The 15393-nt window shown below is 34.2% G+C and overlaps 1 non-coding gene across 1 annotated transcript; it reads left to right on the forward strand.

Annotated features, from left to right (window-relative positions):
• The first annotated feature begins 8040 nt into the window (after positions 1–8040).
• On the forward strand, positions 8041–8113 carry TRNAF-GAA (transfer RNA phenylalanine (anticodon GAA)). Its single transcript has one exon. It is a non-coding gene; the product is annotated as a tRNA-Phe (tRNA).
• The last annotated feature ends 7280 nt before the right edge of the window (positions 8114–15393 follow it).

The raw sequence follows: 15393 nt of genomic DNA on the forward strand, positions 1-15393 counted from the left end.
TGCTATATAATGATTACTGAGCACAGAAGCTTGAAGACCTGTTTGAATAATAGAGTATAGGGCCCAACAGATGGACAAGATAAGTCCTATTGTATTAAGAAAATAAGAATCTGCTTTAGCATTTTTAAATGTGAAGTTGCAGATAGATTTTTATTACTGTTATTTTGTGAAGTGACAAAAAATCTCTTAACCGAGTGGACTTAACAGTCTTATTTGTAAAACCCTCTAGAAAGGTGACATTCTGATTGAGTGTTTGAAATCCTTTAACAAGGTCACTTCTAACAAGTTGAAGATCCTAACAGATCTAAGGGAAATCCCTTAATTAGGTCACATCTAGCAATGTGTTTGTAATCTTTAACAAGAATTGCTTTTAACCGAGCATCCTCTAGAAGAGTATATTTCTTAGTGGGTTCAAAATCTTACAATGGCTTTTCCCTATTTGGGTTTCCACGTTAAATCTGGTGTTATGAGTGTTATGATGTTTATATGCTTTTGAGTTTGCATGTTTAGCAGTTTTGGTTATATCACTGAAGTATATGTTACCGAGGTTGAATCTATTGTTTTTATGGAAGATTAAGTTTGTATTATTCACCCCCCCTCTCATCTTGGTAGTTATTGGATCTGTACTTACATTAAGTATCAGAACTATCAATTGGTATCAAAGCTTTGGACTCCAGAAGAAAAGTTTAAAGGTACTTGAGGCAAAGATCTAAAGACGTATAAGAGGGATGCATCGAAGCTGAACAAGTCAAGTTTCTCTACATGGTAGAAAAAGATGAAGTTGCACCTATCAGGATTTGGAGAATATGTTGTATATTATCTGGAGAATGATTTCATTACACTGAGCACCTATCCATTGACAATGCAAGAGATAAAAGAAAAGCAAGAACATATTCAAGCAATGATTGAAATAACATCTACATTGACTGATTCAGAGTTTAATGATCTAGAAGGCTGCAATGATGCAAAGGCAATGTGGGACAAGCTCATATCTGTGGATGGTGGAGATGAACATGTTCAAAGAGCAAAAGTAGATAGTATAAGAGGACAACTTGAATCTATGAGGATGAATGAAGGTGAGTTAATAACCCAGTACAGTACAAGACTAAAGGAGATTGTCAATCAAATCAAAGGGGTAGGTGGAACTATTGAAGAAAAGGATATAACAAGTAAGTTATTAAGAACCCTTCTACCAGCTTATGTAATCCGAGTCTCTGCAATCAATGAATTAAGGTCTGTACCCAATATGCCAGTTTCTTTAGATGCTACTATTGGTAAGCTACATGCATTTGAGTTAAGTAACTTTGATAACAGTGGGTCATCGGTAAATAAAGTTGAGTCTGCATTTAGTTCTTTTCATATTGGTGAATCTGATTATTACAATGATAGAATGAGTAAGTACACTAAAGGGTATCACAGTTGAGCAAGTGAAAGATTTTGTAAGAACATGGAGGAAGTACACAAACTGTATGAGGAAATCAAAAAGCAAGAAGGTTACCGAGAGGCAAAGGTAAGTATAAAGGAAAACTACCTTTGAAATGTTTCAATTGTGATAAGATCGGACATATGGCTTCTAACTGTCCTGACAAAGAATCTACTGAAAAGAGAGATTATCAAGATGACAGACAGAAAGATAATCATTATAGAGGACACCGAGACTTTAGAAGAAGAGATAGAAAGACATGCTTAATAGCCGATGAGGAATCCAATGATGATAAATCAGATGAAACTGATACAGAGGAGGTAGTTTATGTGGCTATCAAAGATGGATTAGATGAAGAAAGGTATGAAGAAAAAGCCCTAATATCTCACATAAATACTAATGATTCTTGGATCATAGATTGTGGATGCTCACATCACATGACAGGTGATAAACACAAGTTTGTTATGTTAGAAAACTATGATGGAAGCTATGTAAGATTTGGTAATGATGCACCATGTCCAGTAAAAGGTAGAGGATCTATAACACTTCTTGACAATGCAAGATGCAATGATGTTTATTGGGTTGAAGGTTTGAAATACAATTTGTTGAGTGTAGCACAGCTAAACAATATAGGATACCGAATAGAATTTCAGAAAGGAATTGTCAAAGTTCATGACAAGCATGGAAAGTTAGCTACTACTGGGACATAAACAAAAGGTAACACATTTCACCTTGACTCAACTTGGAACAAGTGTTTGTATGCAAAGATAGATGATACCTGGTTATGGCATAAAAGGTTTTGTCATGTAAATTTTGATAATCTGATCAAAATAAGTAAGAAGCGGCAGGTAAGAGGTCTACCGAGTTTGGAAAAGCCTAAGAATGCTATGTGTCGAGGATGCCAGATGGGTAAAATGACAAGATCAAGCTTTACAAGTAAGTCCTACACTTCAAAGGTAATTTTAGATCTTGTGCACACTGATCTTTGTGGTCCTATGAAAGTTCAAAGTTATTACGGTGATAAATATTTCATATTATTTGTGGATGATTACTCAAGGATGACGTCAATTATGTTTTTAAAAGAAAAATAAGAAGCTTTTCAAATGTTTAAATGGTACAAGGCAAGAGTTGAAAATGAAATAGGAAGACAACAGAAATGTCTTAGATCAAATAGAGGAGGAGAGTTCACATCTGATGAGTTCAACTTATTCTGCAATGATCATGGTATTAAAAGACAAGTCTCTGCATCGAGAACTCCACAACAAAATGGAATGGCTGAGAGAAGAAATAGATCTATTGTGGATTGTGCCAGAACCCCGATGTTATTCTTCTAGAAGCAAAGCATTTAAATGTCTGATTAAATCATCTAACAAAATAGTAGAAAGTGCAAATGTGAAAATTGATGAATTTGCAGAAAGAAATGATGAAGGAAACTCTAAAGAACCAGAAGATTATGATGAATTTGTCTATGTTCAACCGACAAGTCCTACCAAGAAAACTGTAGAAGGAAATGAAGAGAATATCCAGTTACCGAGTGATGAAGAAGATCATACAGAGCCTACCGAGCCTATATTAGCCAAGTATGTCAAAAGACATCATGCATCAAGTCAGATTATAGGAGATAAGGATGATCCAGTGACGACAAGGAACAAACTGAGACAGAACACATGTCTGATATCTGAATTTGAACCGAGGATAGTGAAAGAGGCATTTAACAGTGAAGATTGGATAAATGCTATGACAAAAGAGATTGATCAAATCAAGAAGAATGACACATGGACACTAGTCCCAAGACCGAAGGACAAAAATGTAATCGGTACAAAGTGGATTTTCAGAAACAAGCTGAATGAAAAAGGTGAGGTCATTCGAAATAAAGCAAGACTAGTTCGCAAAGGTTATGCTCAAGAAGAAGGAATTGATTATGGTGAAACTTTTGCACCTGTGGCAAGACTTGAAGGAGTAAGAACATTGTTGGCATATGTTGCTTATAAGAATTTCAAGGTATATCAAATGGATGTCAAATCTGCATTTCTGAATGGTATATTAGAAGAAGAAGTTTGTATTGAACAACCTGAAGGATTTGTTGAAGACAAGAATAAAGTTCAGGTATGTAAATTGAACAAAGCTTTATATGGTTTCAAACAAGCACCTAGAGCATGGTATGAAATATTGCACTCTTATTTAATCAAGATTGGTTTTATAAGAACAAGTGAAAACAACATTATGTACTTGAAGAATGATGAAAATGGAATACTGATCTCAGCCATATTTGTTGATGATATTATCTTCTGTGGAAATGACTCTTTATGCAAGAACTTTGGAAATGAAATAAGCAAAGAATTTGAGATGTCATTAATCGGTGAGATAAAGTATTTTATAGGTTTACAGATACTGCAAATGAAAAATGAGATTTTCATTACTCAATCTTAATACATAAAGGAAATCTTGAAGAAATTTGGAATGGAGGATTCAAAACCAGTAAGTACTCCTATGACTACCAACTGTAAACTATCAAAGAATGATGAATCTACATCTATTGATGAGACACTTTACCGATCCATGATTGGAAAGCTACAATATGTTGTTCATAGCAGGCCAGATATAGCACATGCAGTAGGTATAGTTGTAAGATTCTCTGCAGATCCTAAGGAAACACACATGACAACAATTAAGAGAATTTTCAGATACTTGAAAGGCACTGAGGATTATGGCTTAGTATATCAGAAAGGAAATGACTTTGATTTAAAAGTTTATACGAATGCTGATTGGGTAGGCAACATTGATGATAGGAAAAGCACAAGTGGAGGAGCTTTCTTTTTAGGAGAAAGACTAGTGAGTTGGCTTAGCAAGAAACAAGGATGTGTTTCATAGTCAACAACAGAAGCTAAATACGTTGTTGTAGCATTGAATTGTACCAACATAGCATGGATCAAACAACTATTGGATGGTATAAATGAGAAAGTTACCGAGCCAGTAACTATATTATGTGACAATACTAGTACCATTAACATTTCAAAGAATCCAGTTATGCACTCTAAGACAAAGCACATCTCTATCAAATATCATTATCTTAGAGAAGAAGCTCAAGAGAAGAAAGTGGTGTTGGAGTATGTTAGCACAAAGGAACAAATAGCAGATATCTTCACCAAGCCACTGCCAAGGGACACTTTTGAGTATCTCAGAAGTAAGTTAGGGGTCCTACCCCTATCTTTCATTCACTGATCGAGTTCGGTGAAAGCATCAATTCAATGACTCTAGAAAATATCTTTTAGGAGTTGATGCTGATTTACACACTTTAGGATGTTTTCTAAAGGTGTGCAGGAAACAATACAGGGAACAGAAATTGAAGACAAAATGCTCTGACTGAGACTAAGTTGACATAACAGCAGGAAATCACTTCATACAGGAAGAAATTATGTTTTAGTTCTTTAATTTTTAGCATTGTTGCAAAGGGGGAGAAGACTGGAAAAAAGGAGTGGATACTAATGTATGGGGGAGAAGACTGATGATAGGAGGAGAGCATTTTAGCATTTCAGAATCTCACAACAATCCGAATCAATTAGGTCAAATCAATTGGTTTTGCCATCAATGCCAAAGGGGGAGATTGTTGGCATTTGAATAAGGATATTGAGAAGGTTGTTGATGATTATGGATATAACTGATTAAGGATGTTTAACGTCTTAATATTATTATTTTGTCATTGATGTCAAGAAATTGATTTTCTAATTCAGTATGATGTTGCCATATCTTAAGAAGTATGATTTGATGAGTATAAAGATGTCGGTAAAAGACACAGAAAGAATGTGATGAATAAGGGGAGAAATAAGTTATTCAATGGGCAACTATTATTGAGTTAGACAATGATGAGATCATGATGTTTGATTGTTTTGATATCCTACATATGTTATTGATCGTAAGGTTAATACTATACTATGTTACCAAGCAAAGAACCTAGTCGGTAAACCCTAAGGTTATCACTATCGATTAATGAAGGTAGAATGTCTACCGAGTGAAGTTTAGTATTTATCGAGTTGCAACCGAGTAATAATAGAATGCATTGAATGAATAAAAGAATTATTTAATGAAGGAAGCTGATGAGCTGGCTATGATTAAATGTTTGGTATGCCGTGCATGAAGTTTGTTAAAGAATCTAGGGAAAAGGAAAATTGGCAGGAAGATCTACAGCTCAGATTGAACCGCAATACCCTAGCACAAGTTCCAAGAAATGTATGCAAGTTCCAAGGTGGGGTAAAACATTTTTTAGATCGAAGGATACATTGAACCTAGTTAAGTTTGAAGATCTGATGGCTATGATTGATCATGGGAAATGTGATCAAAGAAATTAAGCGGTCAGCAAATTGTTTATAAATAAGGAACTGTTGATAAACAATGTATGTGAGCAAATATATGCACAGGGATGCTACATAGTGATTACCGAGCACAGAAGCTTGAAGACCTATTTGAATAATAGAGTATAGAGCCTAGCAGATGGACAAGATAAGTCCTATTATATTGAGACAATAAGAATCTACTTTAGCATTTTTAGATGTGAAGTTGTAGATAGATTTTTATTACTGTTATTTTGTGAAGTGATAGAAAATCTCTTAACCGAGTGGAATTAACAGTCTTATTTGTAAAACCCTCTAGCAAGGTGACATTCTAATTGAGTGTTTGAAATCCTTTAACAAGGTCACTTCTAACAAGGTGAAGATCCTAACAGATCTGAGGGAAATCCCTTAACCGGGTCACATCTAGCAATGTGTTTGTAATCTTTAACAGGATTTGCTTTTAACCGAGCATACTCTAGAAGAGTATATTTCTTAGTGGGTCCGAAATCCCACAGTGGTTTTTCCCCATTCGGGTTTCCACATTAAATCTGGTGTTATGAGTGTTATGATGTTTATATGCTTTTGAGTTTGCATATTTTGCAGTTTTTGTTATATTACTGAAGTATATGTTACCGAGGTTGAATTTGTTGTTTTTATGGAAGATTAAGTTTGTATGATTCACCCCCCCCCCCCTCTAATCTTGTTAGCTATTGGATCTGTACTTACATTAAGTATCAGAACTATCAGTAACAAACAAGTGTACTTCTAGTATATTTTTAGTAGCTAATTAATTTATATAGGGATCCCCTATTTTTGGATCTATAGAGTCAATATTAATGTTTTTAATACACTCTATAATGAGAATGCAGAAGAAAGACGTCATTACTGAGGCATGATATAATCAATTAATAATGAATAGTGAAATTTGCATGTTAAGGAAATTTTTTTCGTTTGCTTTGATAGTTGTGTTTATTTTCTTTTCTATAGTTGTGAGTGCAAAATCCATAGTTTGTGTTTCAAAATTCTACATATGGTATCAGAGCAAAAACAAACTAGGATCTCTAAATAATTCAAAAGACAAAAGAAAGGGCATTAGAAAAAAAGAGCAAGTTGTATTGAAGAAGATCATCAAAAGACTGAGTTTTAGATTGATAAAGGTTAATTATGATGTAAAACCATAGTCAAGGGAGAAATCATTGCATGGAGATCATTGGTAACCACTAAAAGTCAAAGCTGCACTAAATAGAGAAGGACATTGCTAAGGAGGAATCAAAGATCTCTAACCGAGAGAAGGCAATTTTTAGAAAGGCTAAACAAGTGTGAAAAATTGTAGGAAAATAAAAAAAAGTGTATGAATCACAATCAAGTGCATAAGGTGAGTTATTTTATTTCAATGGGGAAGTCAAGTAAAAAGGTGAAAAAAAGAAAATGCAAATTTAATGTGGGAAAAAAGGCCTATTGAAAGAAGAAATGACAAAAATTAAGAAGTGTAATTTCTAGTTGATAGCAAATTTAAAGAAGTTTGTAAAAGAAAGATGCAAGTATTTATGTGAAATTGAGAAAAGAAAATGGAGAATATTAAAGCAAAAATAAAAAATAGAAGCAAAATTAACATTATTTGATGAGGTCAAGAGAAAGAATGAAAATTCGAATAAACAACTAGAAGTGATGTCTCATGAGACATAGAAGATTTGTTTCATTCCTTTGAACAATCCCAAAAGTTTCTTCATACGAAAATGATAAAGATCCTTTAAATTATATTAAACAAGATTATATTACTTAAATTTTACTAAAATATAATTAAAAAAATGATTTCACATTAAAAACTCTCTCTATCACATCCTATCCTCAATCACATCATATGATTCCAATTTTAATTTACAAATTATTTGATGATTTCCTTCTCCTTTTGAAGGCTGCCTTTAATAATTTGAACATGTACTCTAAAAGGGCATAATGTTGATGCGTTTGAAACGAAAAGCGTGCAAAAAATACTTCGCTGTGTGTTGACCACACGACTCAGTAAAGAGATATGATCATCACGTTGGACTATAAATAGCATGTCCATTTACATGGCTCTACGCAAGGAAACAAATGTGGGACTAAATCTCAAAGCAAACTGCAAAAGCATAGGAAATAAAGACTGCAAGTGGAATACAATTCAATTCAAATCCCTTACAAATGCCACTTTTTGTCTTCTTTTACAAAACACTCGTTATTGCAGTTTATTATTATCTTTAATAATGTATTTCTTTGGTTTAAAATAAATTGAAAGATACGGCTAAGAATGCGGGGATAGCTCAGTTGGGAGAGCGTCAGACTGAAGATCTGAAGGTCGCGTGTTTGATCCACGCTCACCGCACTACACTCATCTTTGATGTTATTTGATGTTGAAAAAACGAAATGGGAGAATTCTTTGTTTTTGTTAACTTAAACACAATTGAAATGTTGTACGAGTTAGTTTCTTCAACGAGGTATGGTCATTTGCATAGCGTTGTAAAGTGCAAGGTAATAACTTTCTTATGATGTTTTTGTCCTTGAATGGAGTTTGATAATAATATTTGAGAAAATAGTGAATATTTTGTACAGGATTCATGTGTTGTATGTTTATTTGAAATAAAAATATTTAAATATGTTATTGGATGATTGACAAGTGAGTGTTTTGGACAAGTGAGTGTTTTTATAATTTTTTTTTGTCAAAATCGTTTCATATTGTGTTTGGTTGACAAGATCTACCCATGCAAGTGTCTCATAAAGGAGAATAGATTTAGGGGCTTTTCATGCAAGTTTCTAAAGGTAGAGAACAAGAATTTCAAAATCATGCTTCTACCGTGATAAATAACAATGTTTTGACAACTACTTTGGCAAAAAACTCTTAGGATCTATTTTTAGAGTTTTTTGCTTTCTTTTGTTAAAATCAAAGATTATTTTCCAAATGATACCTATCAAGCTCAATCCTCTTCAAAATGCTAAAGACTTAGAGGGTGAAGAATGTCTAGATGAAAGGCCAATAGCACAAATTGTTGTGGACTCTCTAGATAATTCTATGTCTACTCATCCTTATCCTTATATGATCATATTAGAACAATGCTTGGTCTCCTTCTATCTTGCAAATTTTACCCTTCTCAAGTTCAAACCACTATCCAATTCAACTTACTTTAGCAACAAGAAGCTCATCAGAAAAACCTTCATTTCAATTTGAAGAATGTGGTTTATAGATGTAAAATTGTTTACTTTTTCTCAAACAATGGTGGAAGTATTCTCCATTTTTGGAAGGTTGTTTCAATTACTGATAAAATTTCCCTACATTAGATAGAAATTAAAGGATTGGAATACCAATCATTTCAAGTATGTCTTCACTCAAAAATTAAAAAAATTCCTCTCAACAAGTGATGAGATCAATGAGCATATGATCAAACTTTGAATGAATAGCTCTTCTTTTCATCTTTTAAAAAAACTTTTGTAGGACTTGGAAGAGATTTTGACAAGAGAAGAATTACATTGGAGGCAAAAATCTCAAGAAATGTGGTTGAAGGATGGGGACCATAACACTAGTTTTATTTACCTTTTAGCCAACCTACACCATCAGGGAAATGTCATCTTCTTAATCAACTCTACAGATGGTCAATTGCTTCTAGAGGAAGAAACAATTAAGCAAGAAGTGAGTTTCTTTCAATCTTTCTCTCCAAAATCTACTTTGTCACATGGTCAGTGTTGGTTGTTCCAGCTAATTCCTATAACACTCCTAACGATTTTCCCTCTCTCATCAGTGGATGTTGTCGATCAGTGGCTAATGCTTCAAAATCCTTCAAAATTTGAGAGAATTCTCCTTCTCTTTTGGCTTTGCAAAACCAAGGCAAGTACACCTGATAATACTTAAAAATTTGACAAATGAATCAAAATTATTATCCATGTATAGAATATTCTTAGACTTATGACCAGAATGCATAAGTTTTCAACCAGAATTGGCTCAATTCTAGTTACTCATCTTTACTAATATGCATCAGAGAATGAAAAATATATTTTAACTCTACTCCTACTAACATTAATGAAATGGAATTTGATTTGATTTTGGATTGGTTACTGAGACTTAGCCCAAATGGGACCAGTACATATATCCATTGAAACAGAGTCCTACATGAAATGAATCTCATGAAATGCACTTAGAAATCTGAAAACCTATGCCTAACATAAGCATTCTAGAATTCATTATTTCAAACCATACTTAATAAATCTCTACCGTGTTACTTAAATATTGTAATGCATTTAAAGGATTAAATTTCTTCCTTAAAGAAAACTAGTAAATACACTACACATTTGTGAGATCTTCACAAAGACAATCTTATCCATCCTAAACAAATAAACTCGTATAATCAAAATAACACCAAATAGGAGACAATCTAGAATGATGTTTTCATTAATCTTCACTGAAGTGTTCAATACAATTCACATAACATAAGACTATAGTTCTATTTTTTGTAAATATGTTTTTCACAAACTAGCTCTACTACCTATCACATGCAAAAATGATATCAATACCCCTAAAAAGTAACATTGAATTCTGTTTTATAACAACAAGGGAGAAACAAGATTCAGGTTACTTTGCCATATGTCACATTTTATTTTATTTTAACAACAGAATATGCCAAGAGCATCTTTATGACCCAAAATACTAAGAGAGGGAAAATGAAAACAACATAGTCGATTATCTTCTAATGATTAAATCTGATTTGATTCCCTTGGTTGACACATTCATGCTGATTTGGAAAATGAAGCAAAATTGATGGTGAACTGGCATCTGCGGGTCCCATTGGAAGATGACATATAGATTAACAAAATATCCTTGATTAGAGAAATGATCAAGGCTGAAATATCTTCTTGTTCTACTCTTCATTTTTCTACCAAGAGAAACTAACTACAAGTGTCAATGTGGTTATTGTAGGTTGGATTTGCTACAATTGGATTTTGTTGCATTCTGTCTATTTAAAATTTTGACATTATATTCGAGCTCATACAACCTGTCCAGCCGTTTGTGTGGATTATCCTCTAGTTTATTAGCACCATCCATAGCCTTATAAATTACATCATGCAACAAAACCTTCATGAACTCAACTTTCTATTCTTGCTTTGTCTTAACCTCTTGAGTATCTTTAACAAAAGATGGTGGAGTAAGCCTTTGATACATGTCCATGAAATTTATGATGTTCCAACAATAATGAATCCACTTCAGTCTTTGTAACCCTCAACTCATTAATCAAGCTCGTCCAAGGTTTCTAAGCTTCACTTTTAAAATTTTGACATTATATTCGATCTCATACAACCCCTCCAACCGTTTGTGCGAGTTATCCTCTAGTTTATTAGCATCATCTATAGCCTTATAAATTACACCATGCAACAAAACCTTCGTGAGCTCAACTTTCTATTATTGCTTTGTCTTATCCTCCTTTGTATCTTTAACAAAAGATGGTGGAGTAGTGCCTTGTACTTTGTTAAACCTATTGAAAGCCTTTGATACATGTCCATCAAATTTATGGTGTTCCACCAATAGTGAATCCACTTATGTCTTTGTAACCCTCAACTCATTAATCAAGCTCATCCAAGATTTCTAAGCTTCACTTTTAACATTTCTCAGAATAATTATACAGACAATGTAGAAGTTTTCTTTTGATCAAATATTTTACAACAATTTTTAAATGAAACTCCACCTTTCTTTGTGTATGAACCATTTGGACAATACTTTGATATCTTGTTCACATGAGTTTCAAGTGCGGTAACATTTGTTGAAATTTGGCTTTGATTAAATTTTAAGCTATTTTGAATTTTCAAGTTTTGAGCTTCTTTCTCAACGACACATTTTGTTGCTGAGCCTTGACCAATTATCTCTCATCTTTTATTTTTTTCTCCCTTTCAAAGCTAGCATCAATCTTTAATCTTGAAGTTGTAACCTCGACTTCCAATAAGAGGCCCTTGCCTAAGACACATTTAGCAACTTCTTCAGATCATTTATCTCTTTCTTGACTTGTACAATAAGTTTTTCTTGTTCTTGTTACCAATTTGATCCCTTTTGGGTTAAAATTGCCTAGAGATAAGGTCTAGGCCTTATTAGGAGATTTTGATCAGCTTTCGACAAATTTTACTAAATTGTCAAAAATGTTGTATGGCAGCCATATATTTCTAAATCTCTTTTGTTTTATTGGAGGGAAGTGAAGATTCAAAATTGAGAAATAAAACCTCCACGTGGTTTAGTTGTGACATGGTGTACAAAGAGTCAAGGTGTCTCTCATATTTTAAAGATGGTCAAAATTTATGCTTCCACGTTACATTTGGAGTTGAAAAGGTTTTAAGTTCTATTTTTTGTGTTATGGTATGTTCATACCCAAGTCTACCCGTAGCATGGTTTCAATTAGGGTTTTGGGCAGTAAAGTTCCAGTTTTCTCTACAAAATCTTCTTATGCAAGCTCTGATATTGCAAAAAAAGGGCATTACAAGTGCAGTCATCTAAGCCACGTGAGGATTCATGCATGCAAAAAGGGAATGTTGAGAGGGTGTTAACAAGAAGAAGCCTTTATATTAAGCGAGATGCTAAGAGATTTCGTATTCAAACTTCATGTACAAGAGAGGTCCGTTGTATATCTTCCCTTGTTTGGAGAGCTTGTTCATAAATAGTGATATCTTGTTTCATAAAAGCTAGCATAGATTTTCTGTCACTCTCCTTGTTTTCATGGTGTTCTCCCTTTCTACTTCCCTTCCAAAAGTTCTCATAAGTGGAGTCCACTGTCAAAGAGGATCATAGCCAAAACCCATAGTCATGAACCAAAAGCAAGACAAGAATTGTGCCTTTGAGAAAGACTATTATTTCAAAGCCATAATAAAGTCTGAGATCGACACGAGGGAATATGGGACAGTCAAGAATGATGATCTATTGGTATTTCATCAAAAGAAGTAAAGCATCAGATCTAATACTGCGACAAAGAACAGTGACTGATATGAAGGAATGGAGCAATTCAAAAGACCAGTCTAAGAAAGGCTATCGTGTGCGACCTTTCTTAGCCTTAGGCACCATTGTGTAACAATAAGAACAGTAAGAATATCATGGAAGAAAGTGCCTCGGGCCTGTCAAGGGCAGCTTGCAATCTGATCATGACATTCATCAAATCAGTCACAAAATGCACAGTGATAGATACAAACACCAACACACTATTGTGGATGGCAATAAGTCTTAATCATCTAGGCAGTATACTAAGGATGAGCAGTCAAATGAAGGCTGTCATAGAGACAATAATATTCAACAATTTGTATTGAGACACACAGTGATTGGGATCTTGATAGAGAAACAAATACGATATTAGTCTTCGCAGTCCAGAGTTTCATGATAATGATAACTATCATCACTCATCACCCAAAGCTTCAAAGTTTTATCAATGAGCTTGAGGTATGATGAAGAGCAGCACTAATCATGATATGCAGGGATGATAGGAGACAAAGGTTGCAGTCATGAGAAGATGACAAACAATGAGTCAATATATAGTAGCAAGTCAAGGCCCAAAGTTTCACAAACTCATCAAAGATTCCATAGTCCATAAAAGAAATCTTAAGATCAACAAAATAACAAAGCATGGTTTTAAAGATGATCCTGTTGCAGTATTGAAGTCAGTACCCTACTCTTTCAAAGGTCATGATACAGTCCTAATGTAAAGTAGACGTAGTATGGGTTTTCTGAGGAGTGTATTTTGATGTATGTATTGTATGTGATTAGTATTGAAAGTCATAGGACAAGAGGAACAATTTTATTCATAGCTCATGCACAAAAATCAAAATCATGGGACCATGATAAAACACAATGAGAATTAATGCTAATAACACAGGATCAGTTTTTTTATGAAGATGATTTTATTTAGCTGAGCATTTAAAGTTTTAAGGATTTAGCATGAGATATGGCACATAAGATTTCAAAGGGCAGGTCTTGAGACTAGTGGCTGAAGACATGCTATTAGCAGTCAAGAATACAAAGGAAGAATTACTATCTAAAGGACAAAACAGTGGTGAGGCTGTGTAATGAATACACACCATTACTATCTCAAAGAAAGATTCATTCTCAGCCAAGTATGAAAACGTTTGTGAAAGATGAAAAGCGCATTGTTGCAAAGGTCAGACCAATAAAGACAGCGAGTATGATCAAGATGCAAACCTAGAGCAGAGGATAAGGAAATATCAACAGTCATGAACAGCTTATGCACACCAATAAACAGATAAGAGTTACAGTCAAGAGACAACGAGGTGCAATAGGGTCTACATCAGCAGCACGATCAATATAAAGACATATTTGTTCAAAAGGAACAAAGATAGGGCCAAAATTAGAATATTCAAGGGTGAGTTTGGCTTTAGAAATATGAGAATGGCTTGTGAGCCTTCATGATTGATAACCATTAATCAGAGCAGCTGATTAGTCAAGCTATATGGAGAATAATGCAGTTATGAGGTAGTATTCAGTCAGTTATGAAAGGCTACAAGAAAAAAGAGTTTTATGACAGCCCACGTCACACAAGAAAGTCAATAAGACGCAGCAGAACTTTGTCTATGCAGCATCCATATTGTACCATTGAATGTGTTAATTAATTAATTAATAATTAAAACATAACACTCATTTATTTTTCAATTAATTATTAAATATGATTAATAGTAAAATATGAGTACTGATAGACGTTGCCAGCTAGCAGTGGCCTAAGTCAATGATGAAGGGTTACTGTGCAAGGAGCAGCCTAGATTTGGGGCACAGTGATGAAGATCCAACAGAAAAGTCGCAACTTCATGGCACGATAGTCCTTGGAATCCATGATTTTAAATGATCACAGTGACAGTCGTACGTAATAGGTGGCAGCAATATCTTTGTATCAACCAAGGAAATCTACAGTGACTGTCAAGAAAGACAATCTCCGGACAGTCAAAGGATACCATGTCTTGAATTCCATAGTCAAGTAATACTCATGGTTAAGCATATTCAAGGTTCCTTTTGAAAATTTGTTTTCCCTTAGCTCAAAGGGTTAAAGTTTGCACTCATGTCAATATAACTGTTTTCAAGTGCCCAGTATCAAAGGTGAGGTTACAGAGTTTATGCAGTGATTAAGACTCGGAGCAATCCATTTATGATAATGAGGACAGTGCTAATGTAGAGGATCACAGGCTATAGCTGATAAAATACAGCACAAACACAGAAATACAGAGGAGACAAGATAAGAGAGAAATACATAAATGGGCTCTGAGATTGTATTTCGAATACATTCAATTTATAGACCATTACATATTAAATGTTCTGAAACTGTAGATTAGAGTTAGCTGCAGCAATAACGTTGGGCAGGTGAAAGAAGTCTCTGGAATAACTGCACGTGAAAGGCATGGATGTCTAGAAGCTTCCCTTGGTCTGTATCGACACTTGATCAGCTACAATTAATTTACCTTCTAACATCCCCCCATAAATTAATTGTCTAATTGGTTTTGATATCCCTCCATAATCGAATTAGGATGGGTCCTCGTCTCAAGCCTTTTTAGGTACCCATTTACAACAAAATTTGTTTCCCCTAATCACTTTGGGTTTTCACAGTTTACCCTTAACTGATTCGCTACAAACTTCTTTTGCAATAACTT

This window comes from Cryptomeria japonica, chromosome 8 (assembly GCF_030272615.1).
Source record: "Cryptomeria japonica chromosome 8, Sugi_1.0, whole genome shotgun sequence".
NCBI lineage: Eukaryota > Viridiplantae > Streptophyta > Pinopsida > Cupressales > Cupressaceae > Cryptomeria > Cryptomeria japonica.